Consider the following 12,995-nt stretch of genomic DNA (forward strand, 5'->3'; position numbering starts at 1 on the left):
GAGACCATGGATGCGGTTACCCTTGACGCTGTATCACAGACAGGAGCGCCTGCGATGATGTACTCAAGGACGAACCCGGGTGCACTAATGGCAAAACGTCATTTTTTCGGATGAATCCAGGTTCTGTTTACAGCATCATGATGGTCGCATCCGTGTTTGGCGGCATCGCGGTGAACGCACATTGGAAGCGTGTATTCGTCATCGCCATACTGGCGTATCACCCGCCGTGAAGGTATGGCGTGCCATTGATTACACGTCGCGGTCACCTCTTGTTCGCATTGACAGCACTTTGAACAGTGGACGTTACATTTCAGATGTGTTACGACCCGTGGCTCTACCCTTCATTCCATCCCTGCGAAACCCTATATATTATAGCAGGATAATGCACGACCGCATGTTGCAGGTCCTGTACGGGCCTTTCTGGATACAGAAAATGTTCGACTGCTGCCCTGGGCAGCACATTCTCTAGATCTCTCACCAATTGGAAACCTCTGGTCAATGGTGGCCGAGCAACTGCCTCGTCTCAATACGCCAGTCGCTACTCTTGATGAACTGCGGTATCGTGTTGAAGCTGCATGGACAGCTGTACCTGTACACGCCATCGAAGCTCTGTTTGTCAAGCAGAGCTTCGATGCCCAGGCGTATCAAGGCCGTTATTAAGGCCGGAGGTGGTTGTTGTGGGTACTGATTTCTCAGGATCTATGCACCCAAATTGCCTGAAAATGTAATCACATGTCAGTTCTAGTAGAATATATTTGTCCAATGAATACCCGTTTATCATCTGCGTTTCTTCTTGGTGTAGCAATTTTAATGGCCAGTAGTGTATATTACCAGTATTTCGTAACAATGTTGTCTACATCCTCCAGTAATAAAAACAAACCATAGCATTCTGCTGCGCCTACCATACCTCCAGCGATGATGGTACATAATCATGTTAACGCCACTATTTTGTGTGCTAGATGTCCATTGGAATGCTGGAGACAGTCCTTTGCGAACATTATTCTTACGTGTGGTTCAGAACAAAACATTTGTCGGTATTGGCGCAGGTGTTTGAGGAATAGATCGCAGCTGTGAGGCAGAAAAAAATAGGTCTGAGACAAACATCCTTTTTTTACTTGCAAGTGGCTGAAAAATTTGACATATTTCCTATCTTCAGAAAAACACCCTTTGTTTATCCTGAGCTGGTATGCTCAATGCCAGCTGCATCCCTCGAAATATACGTTGTTGTTTTCGTTAGAACACAGTGTAAGTAGGCTGTTTAGGTTTTCTTATTGGTAACGCCACGTAGCGCTCTGTATGAAAATCACTGGCTGTGCTGTGTGCAGTCTGTGGCTAGTTTGCATTGTTGTCTGCCATTGTAGTGTTGGGCAGCGGCAGCTGGATGTTAACAGCGCGTAGCGTTGCGCAGTTGGAGGTGAGCCGCCAGCAGTGATGGATGTGGGGAGAGAGATGGCGGAGTTTTGTAATTTGTAAGACTGTCATGAACTGCTATATATAATATGACTATTAAGTTGGCAGTAGTGGTGCTCGCTGTATTGCAGTAGTTCGAGTAACGAAGATTTTTGTGAGGTAAGTGATTTGTGAAACGTATAGGTTAATATTAGACAGGGCCATTCTTTTGTAGGGATTATTGAAACTCAGATTGCGTTGCGCTAAAAAATATTGTGTGTCAGTTAAAGCACAGTCTTGTATAATTGTTCAAAGGGGACGTTTCAACAGCTGCGGGAGGAAAACGCAAACCTTCGAAAAAAATCAACAAAGAGTGCCTTAAATACGTAAAATTGAGGGAAATACGACTATATGTGTAGAAACGCGAACAAAACTTTCAAAATTACTTAAATTTAGTGAGAATACATGGAAGTAGAGGAAAAGTTCCACGAAATGTGGCGAATGGAAGTGGGTTGTGGGAACCTGGACTCTCAAGACCCAGAAAAACTTAAAAATAGTGCTCTGGCTGCACTCAATTTTAAACCTCCCCCTTCCCCTGTAAACTAGGTGGGTTTCCGTACCACATACTACAACAAAGGCGACGTAAGTATTTCACAAAGGCGCCATATTAAAGCAGGCTAGACACGGCTGTTGCCGCGCGGAGTGGCCGCATACTTTGAGGCGTGATGTCACGGACTGCGCGGCCCCTACCACCGGAGATGCTTGTCCTCCCTCGGGCATGGGTGTGTGTGTTGTTCTTAGCGTAAGTTAGTTTAAGTAGTGTGTAAGTCTAGGGACCGATAACCTAAGCAGTTTGGTCCCTTAGGAATTCACACACAATTGAACGTTTGAATTATGGCTGGTCCTCACAAGCAATAATATTTTTTTAAGTATTAAGGAGAAAAACACTGCGTTTATTAAACTTAAGCCATTCACTAGAGTGTTCTTCAGGAAAGAGGACTGATGTCACATGTATTATCTTTAATAGTGCAAGGGAGGCGTACTCGAGAGATGTGGCATTAGAATGTATTATCCTATACATGAACTCAACTACCTAACATCAGACCAGGACTTCTTTGTGAAAGAGGTGGTGATGCTACTCTCAACAGCAACAAGACTATTACATCTCCTTTGGCTACTGATCATGGTACTAACTCCCTCATAAGAAGTGTTGCTTCTTCGTGTGCATTTTCATGCAGTGGGGTGTGGATGGTAACTCAAAGTATCAGCTACCGAAAATATTCATGTCGTTTTTTTTTTGCTCTATTTCTTAATGAGACATAGTTTCATCCACTAAAATCGATGCTACTACTACTAATGATATGCATGACTGACATGGAAAGTGTGACTTGAAAATACATATAAAATATATTAATTTCCTAAGAAGCAGAACAGCAATCTCCAGAGTTCATTCTAGTTGGTTTATAACCAGCTCGAGCGGTGTTGCATGGAGAATGATCCGGGACACTGTCATTCCCTGACTTTATCTTACAAATGTGATAATACTGTGTGATGCCCATCCACACAGGGAAAGAGGGCCTGTCATAATCATAAATTCTGCTCTATGACCGATGTTCTGGAAATATGTAAATAACCTAACTGCATCGGTGTAGGACGATGTGTGGTATGCTTTGGTGTATACGGTCGAATGGACGTGTTGCACAGACATCTAGCTGCATTCGCAATCTATTCTGAGGTGTGGTTTAGTGATGATGCAGAAACTGGAATGCATTCTGCCATGTCACAGGCTGGCTTTGAAATTACAGAACAACTGGTATATTTTGATGTATATGGCTGGATGGATGTACTGCACAGTGATCTGCCTGCAACCAGAATCTACTATACGGTACTTGCAAAGTAGTGGAGGGCTGATTTAGTGATGATGCAGAAACTGGGAAGCATTCTGCTGTGTCATTGGTTGGTGTTGAAATTACGGAACAAGTGGTAAAATTGCTAAACTCGATCGTGCTATCAATTGCAGTGCTTATTGCAGTACATTGTCCATATCAACTGTGTGTTCCCCACGCAGTCTGCCGACTGGTACGCTATTGATTATTGCATAATGATTGACTGGCACCACTTGGCTGACATGGAGGCAGCCGTGGCAGAACACTGGATATCTGCTATTTGTCACTGTGGGGCAAGAGATTAAATGTGGTGGTAGTCATCTTCAAACAATTGTTTGGAAGTGTTCCTCAATTCTGCAAACTCATGGCATTTCCATATGCTGCGATCCCTACCACATGTTTGTATTTTTCATTAATATTTTTTCACCTATGAGATAACAGTACCTCATTATTTTCTACTATATTATGCATGTTTTTATGTTTTTTCACCGATGACATAGCACTACCTCTTTTTATTTCTACCATGTTGTGTATGTTGTTAATGCCACCTTCAGGTGATGTCAACAGCAGAACAGTAACCACGTACACGACTGCAAAGTGAGGAAACAATACTCTTCAAAATGAAACACCGAGACATCTACTACCCCGTCATTGTGGAAGATGTGATTAACTATATAGGTCATCTCCTTTCGGATCGCTGTTGGAAACACTATACAATGGCACAAGACCTTTCAGTTTCCATATATTGTGGTGTCTTCCACATATTTTTCAATTAATAAAATCGCCTCTGTGCTTTGTTTCTACCAAGATGTGTGTTGTGATAGATGCATAGTTTACATCATGCAATGTTCAGCGTTATATGAGAGCGAAAGTAAAGGATCGGATCATGTTAATACTGGCTTAGCAACTGACGCAGACACCAAAGTCATGGTAGATAGACAAAGTGTAGGGCAGTGTACAAAGTTGTAGTCATATACTGCTTCGATGTGTTAGAGCTGAAAGAACAATGTATTAAACTGCTTATGAAGGGGCAATACAGGAAGCGTCTCTTGTGATTGTTAGTCTGTTGAATACAGTCTTCCTCCAGTACAGTCTACGAAACTTTACACAGATCTGTGCAAGCGACTTTGAGCACTGGCCATATGCTCGAATGGGGTGATACATGTTTATGTAATATGTTTGATGTCAACACGCAGACAGTTCTCTGAAACCTACACAAATTTTGCTCAGAAAACTAATATAAGTCGGCTGTATCTATTCTCGCGAGCCGGCTGGTGTGGCCGAGTGATTGTGGGTGCTTCAGTCTGTAACCGCGCGACCGCTACAGTCGCAGGTTCGAATCCTGCTTTGAGCATGGATGTGTGTGATATTTTTAAGTTAGTTAGGTTTAAGTAGTTCTGAGTTCTAGGGAACTGATCACCTCAGATGTTAAGTCCCATTATGCTCACGGCCATTTTATTCTCGTGAAATCATGATTGTTTTTATTATTATCATCACAATTGTGTGTTTAAGAAACATATGTTACCATAAGTCCCATGTTATCTCACACTTCATAATCTCTAATCATAAAGTAAACACCACTTGTGTTATAGCTCGTTGTGGAACATAGAAATGATAGTGTTTTTTCCCCACCATGTGAGCAGACTGCATGGAACTGGCTGTGATGATCAAACTGCTTACAAAACAAGAATGCAAGAATCTGCTGTATGATAGAAACCTTACAGACATGTCGGTAGAGGTGTGTTGTGGCGAAAAAATTTCAAATGTATGCACACAGACGGTAACTGGTTTCGATGCAACAGAAAAGAGAGATGCGCTAATATGTTATAGGAGATTCTATTGCAAGACAGGCTCTCTTGATTTGCTTCATAAGCGCAGGAGTGATATAGCTTTGTTCTAGTAAATCGGGACTTCCCATAGTGTACAAAACAGCGACGTCCTCTTGAATTGTAGCTTGTTGTAGTCGAACATAAACTGATAGTCTTTTTTTCCGACATTTGAGCAAATGGTGTGACAGATTGTATTCTCTAATGTTATTTCAGGTGTCTGAAATGTTTGTAATACACACGTGCATGACAGTTTCTTTACAGGCACTGAACACAAGAGACGCTCTCAGGTCATCTGATATGTCTGTCCAGCTGAAAGAAATTGTTTAATGCAGATTTTTTTTCTTCGTGGTTTAATTTCTCGCTTTTTCTCTACTCTGTTGACGGTTTCTAAATACCGAGGACACTCTGCGGTGATCGGTAGTTTTCACAGCAAAATAGTAGAAATTATTTTTTCCCAATTTTACCCTGGGTGGACGTGTATAGGGAATGTATAGCCTGACCTCTGAATTTAGGTCATATGTAATCAGAAGAGGTGCATTTCGTTGGATGTCGAAAAATAATGAGATGGAAATTGTATCCTGCTGTTGAACATGGAAACTACACCGATTTTGCTCATAAAACTAAAAGGAAAGGCACTGTAGCTCTTTTCATGTAAAAAACACGTTTATTATCGTTGGGATTGTGTTTTCCTTTTTAAAAGACGCTTGATTACAAGGGATACGTTGAAGTTGAATTAAAGTCTTCTCCATCACAAAACGGTGGCCACTTGCTGCCGGTTCTACTAGAGAAGTGGTGGGCGAGTTCCGTAGGAAGTCGAAGCTGTCCTTTTACACAAACAACCCACAGTCAGAGTAACCCTCATATATCTTGTTTTTTTTCTGAGGGATGCCACTGTTCCTCTCTATTACATGTGTACCTTTTGTCAGCATGACCACGCAGCAACATGCTCGTTGGGGCATATTATACTAAAGATTCTGCAACCAGATCTGTGTGAGGCTCTTTAGGACAGAGTGAGGGTTTCCAGTTTTCCAAGCACTGGACGCTTGAAAAAGCGATGTTGAGAGTTCTCTGGAACTTCGTTGTTGTTCCAGGGGTGTACAACCCTCCGAGAAATATGCTTAACAGATTGCATGAAGTGCATTGTTGTTGTCTTTTGTCTAGCTGCGACTGATTTCCACAGACTGTAGACAGTATATAAAAGTAAACGCCACCAGAATGATCTCTTTGTGGACCACCAGCAGCAAGATAGAATAGCCCCTTGTCCCAACCTCTATTAAGAAGAGGGAGGGATGAGGGGTGGCAGGAGGGTGAGGGTAAGACATACTTCGAGTTTGTTAATTCATGAGCGCCCATTGAGGAGGACACAGCAGCAACTACTGCCCCTCTGCAATCTTTTTGGGTCGGTTTTTGCAATGGTTGTAATATTACGGTGATTTTTCCCAGTCCCCAGTACATGTGTTGCATTATGACCTGTTGATTATGAATGCTGGTTTTCTTCACGGAAATTTCGATCTGTAATTAGAAAAGTGATGCATTTTCCATCACTTGTGGTAGTGTGTATTGGTTATAATTACCTGGACTCCAGGATGATATTTGAGCGGGCGTCTGTAGCAAACTCTGATGTCGAACAGTGATAGATACAGTCCTCAGCTGTATGCTTACAGGTAATACACTGATTAACTTTCTCTCTGTCCAACATCAGCATCTCGTCAGTTGAAAATATTTCCCACCAAAAAAAAACTTAAGCCCCAGCCTTTTTCTTGCCAGGTTCAGGATAGAGTTTGAGTGTCTCTGCCAGTAGTTTCGAGTGGTGTGAAATTTTTTCCCAACAAGGTAGCAGCAGTGTATGGTGTCATCAATTTTTGAGCTGTTGCGATTTTCAGCAGTCCTTGTGGGGCGCTATGCGTATAGTTGTGTAATTATGCCTGATATTTGTGACTAATGATGTAACTAGGACAGATCTTTACTTCAATTCCCCAGCCAAAATAAATAAAGTACACTAACCTAATCTTTGTCTCCTGCCATGGGCTGCCTCCATTTGTTGAGGGTGTACTTGGGCTTTCCATCCACAAGGACCAGGGTTTAAGTCCCAGAAAGGGTACCGCCATTTTTAATTTCCCGCCAGTTCCACCAAGTGGGACGTCACGACAGGCCTGTCGCGAATAAATTCCCGCCAAAATTCGACATTTTCTCCAAAATTGGAAATTCTTGCCAAAATTCGAAATTCTCGCCAATAGGGTATGAGAGGGGATGAGGGGACAGGTGGGAGGTGGGATCATGTGGGTATCCAGGTTCAGGCTGGAGGTGGCAATGAGGGTGGGCGTGGTTGGTGTGGGGGGGGGCAAGTAATTGATCAATTTAATTAATTTGAATATCAATTTGATATCAAAATTGCACCAGAAGCCCCATCTCCCTACTACTCTCGGATTCAAAAGGGCATAAAATAAGGTGCAGTCCCCTTTAGTGTTCCAGTAATGTTTCATCTCTATATCAAGTAATGAAGGAAGTAAATGAAAGCGTCAGTGCTGGGATTAAAATTCAGGATGAAAGGATATCACTGATAAGATTCACTAAAGACACTGATATCAGTAAAGCTGAGAAAGAATTTGTTGTTGAATGTACTGGTATGCTGAGCACAGCCCATGGATTTAAATTAACCCAAAGAAAGACGAAGTTATTGTGAAGAAACAGAAATAAGATTACTAATAGTGGAGATCACGCTATAAACGAATTAACAAGAGCCTAGCAACATAGTATGGCTAGAAGGCACTCTAGCACAGACAATGACAGCATTTCTCGCCAAAAGAGGTGTACTATAATCAAACATAGACCTTAATTTGAGGACTACATTCCGGGGAATGTGCGAGGGTTGGAACTTAAATAGTGGCAACTATTTATTCACAACCGATACTAATGAGATACATGTTTGCACCTGTTACTATCCTTCAAAGAAGTCACGAGAGTTGTGTAGAGCCCGTTGCCAGCGATGTGGAATGCGTAGTATAACGTTAGCAGAGCCTGTTCTGTTGATGGTGTGAATGGAGCGGTCTACTGTCTGTCGAATCTCTGGAACAGTTCTGAAGCGAATGCCACGAAGTGGTTATTTCATATGCACCCGCGCATTTTCGTGCAAAATAGTGGTTAGCACACTGGACTCTCATTCGGGAGGACGACGGTTCAATCCCGCGTCCTGCCATCCTGATCTAGGTTTCCCGTGATTTCCTTAAATCGCTCCAGGCAAATGCCAGAATGGTTGCTTTGAAAGGGTACGGCCGACTTCCTTCCCCGTCCTTCCCTAATCCGATGAGACCGATGACATCGCAGTTTGGTCTCTTCCCCCAAACAACTCAACTCGTGCAAAATGATGGGTGGGTTGAGCAAAAAGTGTCGCCGCTTCTTTTTCAAAGCTGGTCGCAGGTGATGCTCCAAAAACGAACAGTAATACTGTGCACTGACGGTCTGCCGTGGAGGAACGTAATGCGTTAGGGTAACACCATCACAGTCGTACACGAGAACCACCATAACTTTAGACCGCTCCATTCGCACCATGAACAGAGCTTGCTCTGCTAACGGTATGCTACGCCTTCCACATCGCTGGCAACGGGTTCTACTCAACGCTGGTGACTACTTTGAAGGACAGTAACAGGTGCAAACATGTAACTCTTTTGAATCGGTTGTGAATAAGCAGTTGCCACTATTTAAGTTCCAACCCTCGAACGTGTGGACTACAGGATTAAATGGAAGGGGACCATGGACAGCAAGAAAACTGGGAAAGAAGAGAGTCGAGGCGCTTGACACGCATGTTAACGGAAGAATGTTGAAAATTAAGTGGTCTGATAGTATAAGGAATGAGGTCCTCTGCGGACTAGGCGAGAAAAGATGGACTAAATCGTACAGATATTTTCATTCTGCAGCTATGGCCACACGTAAAGGAACTAGAGTAGATCGACAAAAGTAGAGCATAATCTATTACGTATTTGCTTCGTACATTGAGAGAGTTGCAGTTATGTTAATGAAACTCCAGCTGCGGACGCTACGGTAGAGGTACTGAAATGCGTGAAGTTTTATTGTTAAAATCACCAGGACGCAATTACGAGAACGGTGAATAAATATTTTACTTTCTTCAGCGAAATTTCAAATCATTTGGAGGTTCACCGACAATCGTTCCTTCCATTCACGTTTAGGGAAAGGAATTCCAAATTTTATAAACGTAGATGTGACTGTGTTTCGAGACGTAATTCCAAAATAGCAGAGAGAGTCTTACGTAAGCTGTACAGCGAAAGAGGTACAGGAACATAGCTACATAAGCGAGCAGATCTAAGCTTACCAGATCCTCTTATTAGCGCGGTGTAGAACTGATAACAGGAATCCCTGTGAAACACCATAATTGACACAAGTCACGGAGCCTTATCTCGTTTTACACGATCGACATATTTGTCTCAGTTGACTGCTTGAGACAAGTGAGTCTGTTGCAGTGCCCCTGGCGTTTTATTCCTTTACTGTGTCTCATCTGTTCCATCTCTGAACGGTGAAGACGAGGTTGTGAGGGACTATAATTTCTACGAAAAATTCTAAATGTAATAACAAAATGTAGGAACAAGCAATGATAATATAGTTTATTAATGACGTAAATCGCGGACGTCGTAGACAAACGCGCGACTTGGTTGGCTAGTAATTTACGCGCAGTCACGAAAAACACATGTACTTCGAGTATCTGATTTTGACAGAAGGTCGCCCGTGTAAAACAGGCTGTTAAGTGGTCTACATGTGGTAGTCGTTCGTATGGAATCAGTGTCTTAATGGGTTGACATGGAGATCTGACAGAATGGCAGAAAGGAGATACCACGTTTGAACGTGCCCTTGGCCACACAGGTCTCAAATTTGTTGATGTATCAAGGCGATCTGTCCAGTCCATCTACAATTAATGGTGTGCCACTAACAGCCACGGACCACTACACCACAACAGTGGCCGTAGAAAGATGCTAAGAGACAGGTAACGGAGACAAGTGTCACGCCTTGTCAATGAAAATAAGTTTGAAACCAGAAAGGTAATCCTTTTCTCAGTAAATGCAGATCAGTCTCAATCATTTTCCGAGAGAGTGCTGGGGAGGCAACTGCATACAGCGGACATTTGGGGTCCGCAGCTCGTCGTCGTGCGGTAGCGTTCTCGCTTCCCGCGCCCGGGTTCGATTCCCGGCGGGGTCGGGGATTTTCTCTGCCTCGTGATGACTGGGTGTTGTGTGCTTTCCTTAGGTTAGTTAGGTTTAAGTAGTTCTAAGTTCTAGGGGACTGATAACCATAGATGTTAAGTCCCATAGTGCTCAGAGCCATTTGAACCATTTGGACATTTAGGATCGAATACAGACCAAAGGGCAATACGTAACAGCGGAACATAAATCTGCACGTCTTCAGTAGTGCAGACAACAATTTGACAGTATCTGAGAGTGGAGGGGGTGGGGGGAGGTTGAGCAGCGTGATGCGGCGAGTCTTGATTTTGCTCTTTTCAAACGATGCAAGCCGGCGAGTGAAACGTTTGCCCAATGAGATATTTAACCCGCAACGTGTGGAGGGTTTTGTTTAGGCCAGAGATGGTTCAGTTGTGTTTCAGGGGGTGTTTTCTGTACCACGACGTGGCTCTGGTCACTCAGGTTACGAGTGAACGTGAACGACAGAGTTTATTTCATCATTGTCGGTGACCAAGTCTTGCCCTTTCATGTACACCATCGTGATGAGTCTGCTGTGGGCACACTCTCGTTTTCTAAGATGGAAGTAGCTGTGTTTGAGATATCGACGTTCCGTACCACACTTGTTAGGGGCTGCAGTTATCGACCGTGGTCCGTATTAAGCCTACTTTACACGACGACACTAGGTTGCACGCAACTGCGATACCGGCCACTGCGCATGCACGCCGAGCGTTTGCGCAACTCGTCGGTGAAACTGAACACTTTCGGCGTTTCCAACTTTGGCGACACTAGTTGCATGAGTTTTGAGGTTATGTGTGTTCGTGGACTGTAGACAAACTGAAATATGCAGTGAGGAACGGAGAATAATGTTCGCTTTTTGGATATCTATGCTTTGCATAGGTGTTTGTGGGATTTCAGTGATGCTGATTACAAAAATTCGCAATATATTGCTGCTCCTGGGACCTTCACGTGCAATCAGAACACAGAAAGTTTGACAATATCTGAGATGCAGGGCAAAATTTATTACATTAGAAGCACATATACAACTGAATTAAGAAAAATACAAGCAAATGTAAATCTAACTGTTGAAATGCTCTCGTCTACAAGACTAAAATCCCATCGTTCGAGTTGGGTGACTCTTTTTTTAAAGGAATATTGTTGACAGGAGCGAAGGCTACACAAATCAAGAAGCTGCATTCTTTATTCAATATTCATCTATTTAAAACGTCGCTGCAGTGCTCCCCATTCACATATGCTTGAATTTTGAAATATTGCCACTCTACAGATCTATCTGCAAGAGAGTAGTTTGCAAACCATTCTCTTCTTAATGCGGCCTGTTCGAATAATTACTGCTGTTGATGTTAATAATTATTAGTGTTAACGTTAATAATTATTGGTGTTAATGAAAAAGTGTCATCACCAACTAAATCCGCATCTTATAGCATGCCGAGTGTTCTCGATTGTAATGCACGCAATGTCATATGCAATTTCAGTTCTGGCGAAGTGCTTCATGCGTTACAGTATCTTAATTCCTTATCGCAAAGTTAACTCTATTTAGAAGGAACGTGAACAGTGCTGGTGACATTCTAAGATAATTAAAAGAACTTCTTGGGTCTTCCATTACAAATTATTTCAGCAAGAATGGGGAGCAACCGAGCTGACGTCTTTTCTTCAACCAGTCACGAATCGAAACACGTTTCTCAATTTTTTCTTATGCAGCGATTCCACGCAACAAGCTTTAACTGCATCACAACTCGTGTGACGTACAGATGCCAAAACTTTCATTCCAGACACGACTCAGGAACCCACAAAACGACGAAAGTGAAGTGTATACTGGTTTCGCCGTGTCGACAGCCATGCATGAAACCATTTTCGTGCAACTCATTCCACGCAACGAATGGCGCAACCCAATGTAGTTGTGTACACTAGGCTTTAGTATCGCTGGACCCTCGAGTCGCGGCCAGCGCCGCTGGCGCCGGTCTGCGGCTCCTATCAAGTTTCTAGCGAGCTCTCGTCCACTCTTTCTCGGGGCGTCAAGTAGTAATGTGGCATAGCCTTCAGCTGATAGGAAGCAATCTCTAACAAGGCGCTTAGTAACGTATGGCCTAAATAAGGCCTCTATAGCTATCTGTGGATACAGCCAAGAAGAATCCTGTACAACCAGTTATGTACAGGCCGGCCGGTGTGGCCGTGCGGTTAAAGGCGCTTCAGTCTGGAACCGCGTGACCGCTACGGTCGCAGGTTCGAATCCTGCTTCGGGCACGGATGTGTGTGATGTCCTTAGGTTACTTAGGTTTAAGTAGTTCTAAGTTCTAGGGGACTGATGACCACAGAAGTTAAGTCCCATAGTGCTCAGAGCCATTTGAACCATTTTTGAGTTATGTACAATATATACTATTTTTTACCAACGACTTCTAAGCATTACAGTTGTTGCAGATCCAGACCATGCAGCCAGCACATTATCGACGTTACTGACAAACCTTGCTGAGATTTATATGTTTCTATTTAGCGTTGGCCACCAGTCAACTTTGGCAACGACTCGTTCGTCGTCATCATAACAGTGTTCACAGGGCATACGCTGTTGGTTGGACACCATATAATTCCCACACTATTTTCACTAAAAATCCCTTCTATTCAACATAGTCTCGCCGGCCAGGGTGGGCGAGCGGTTCTAGGGGCTACAGTCTGGAATCGCGCGACCGCTACGG

Source organism: Schistocerca piceifrons, chromosome 5 (genome assembly GCF_021461385.2).
Source record: "Schistocerca piceifrons isolate TAMUIC-IGC-003096 chromosome 5, iqSchPice1.1, whole genome shotgun sequence".
Classification (NCBI taxonomy): Eukaryota; Metazoa; Arthropoda; class Insecta; order Orthoptera; family Acrididae; genus Schistocerca; species Schistocerca piceifrons.